Source organism: Vombatus ursinus, unplaced genomic scaffold, assembly GCF_900497805.2.
Source record: "Vombatus ursinus unplaced genomic scaffold, bare-nosed wombat genome assembly UNPS02014821.1, whole genome shotgun sequence".
NCBI classification, from domain to species: domain Eukaryota; kingdom Metazoa; phylum Chordata; class Mammalia; order Diprotodontia; family Vombatidae; genus Vombatus; species Vombatus ursinus.
The window spans coordinates 8,554,869-8,557,099 of record NW_020954599.1 but is presented as its reverse complement, the minus strand read 5'-3'; the positions used below and the strand labels follow the sequence as shown (position 1 = coordinate 8,557,099).

Here is a 2,231-nt window from a genome sequence, read left to right as displayed (position 1 = left end):
TCCATAAGCTGATAGGATAACATAATATCACTATATTAATTATCCAGCAAAGGAGTTCAGTATCTGAGTTGCCCATCAGATTGTTTTTTCTCAGGGCCATTAGCTCAATAGTCAACTCAGTCCCTCTCCAAGGTGTGTGAGATGGCTCTCCTAAAGATTGTAGTATTCCCACAGGCCACAAGAGGGCACTTGCCCTGCCTGACATCCAGATTACACTTCTTCAGTGGTGATGTCAAGTAATACCCCGGCCATTTTCAGAGTTGTCTAGACCATTAAATTAAATTAAACAAGGTTAAGTGACTTGCCCAAGGTCACATAGCTAGTAAGTATCTGATGACAGATTTGAAAAGTATGAAGTCTACAATTCTGGATTTTCACAAGATTCAAATATTTAACATACTGTGATCACATAATTTATTGAATATGTGAAAATGGAAGGGAAAAAATTAAATGTACCCAAATGAAGCCATCTTCCTCCAGACACATCTCCTCTTGATTTTCCTCCTAGATAAGATACAGGGGAAGGAAATTCCTTGCCTGAAAGATTATGCTCAATTTTGCTGGGTAGTTGATCCTTGGTTATAATCCCAGCTCCTTTGCCTTTGAGATTTCTGAGACCACTGATGAAATTGTAGACTGTAACAAGAAGTAGCAAAGGCAACAAAATGATAAGGTTTATCATCTTTCAGACCTGGAATCATATTTGCACCTTGTAATGGGGGAGAACCCTGGAGGGGAGAGCCCTTAATCAGATTTTAAATGGGTCGCTAGTAATGACCCATTCACAGCTTGTAAAGAAAGTGTATAAGAAGATTTTATATTTATTTGATTTTTCAAAGGGGATGAAGAAGTACCTCCATCGATTTGGTAGAGTTAAAAGGTAGTTAGCTGGGGTGTATGGGGTGTTCATGGAGGACTAGCACCTCTAGTACGAGGACTGCCAAGCCCTCTTCAGGGCTGCTCATCCACCTTTGGTGTCTACCCTGCACTCAACTCTCACCTGTAGCTCCAAGAAGCTGTGGCATAAGCAGCAGCCACACTCTCAGCAGAGAGAATAAACCAGGTTGTGGGGAACTACCAGGCCTCACACCCATTGGTGAGTTAGGGGGACACCTACCCCAAGCACGTGAAGACTTTTCCCATTGGAATAGGCCAATGTGAACAATTTGTTCCAATGGCCATGAAGGTGGCTGAGGCAGGCACTGTGGGGCACTTAGAGCTTGGTCAGACATCAAAGACACCAAGGTCAAACACTGCATCCACTGCATCGTCCTGACTTTTGTCCTGCCACTAGGCTTTGATGATTTTGGGCTTTGGCCAACTCTGCCTCATTTAAATCCGATCCAAACCCAAGTCAAGACATCACTCCATGATGTCATCGGTCCTCTTAGAAAACAAAGTACGGATACCTCCACCGCTGCCTCCTCCTCCTCCTCCTCCTCCTTCTTCTTCTCCTCCTCTTCCTCACCATCACCACCATCTTCCTCCTCCTCCTCCTCCTCCTCCTCCTCCTCCTGCTCCTGCTCTTGCCGCTGTTGCCTCTCCCCCTGTTCCCTTGGAGCGGACCATCCTGGTGCCTCTTTCGTGAAGGCAGCTGAGGAGACCCCCAGACTCACCATGGCCGATGAAAAGTCGAAGGAAGGCATCAAGACTGAAAACAACAGCCACGTTAATTTGAAGGTGGCAGGGCAAAATGGTTTGGTGGTGCAATTTAAGATTAAGAGGCACACACCACTTACTGAACTAATGAAAGCCTATTGTGAACGACAGGGTTTGTCAATGAGGCAGATCAGATTCCAATTTGGTGGGCAACCAGTCCATGAAACAGACACACCTGCACAGTTGGAAATGGAGGGTGAAGATACAATTGATGTATTCCAGTAGCAGGCAGGAGGCGCTTGCTAAAAAGAGAACATGCAACTCAACTCCAGAACTGTGCTCCCAAGGAAACAATATATTCACAATTAGAAAACCAAGATTTGCTTCATCCACATCCTGACTACTACAATATAGTTTTCTCTCTTCTTTGATTCCCTTCCCCCATTCCTTTATTGTACATAAAGTAACTGGTGTATGTACACAGGCATAATGCAAACTTTTTTTAACTAAATGGTCGATGGTGTGTTATGATCAACATCAAATTGAATAATTTAAACGGAGGGGAAAAAACAAACTGGTTCTGTGAAAATATCCCTTTTCTCCATTAGTGGCATGCTCATTCAACTTTTATC

The 2,231-nt window shown here is 43.9% G+C and overlaps 1 pseudogene; it reads left to right on the top strand.

Moving 5' to 3' along the window:
• The first annotated feature begins 1,617 nt into the window (after positions 1–1,617).
• LOC114024546 lies at positions 1,618–1,884 on the top strand (annotated as a pseudogene).
• Positions 1,885–2,231: the final 347 nt, after the last annotated feature.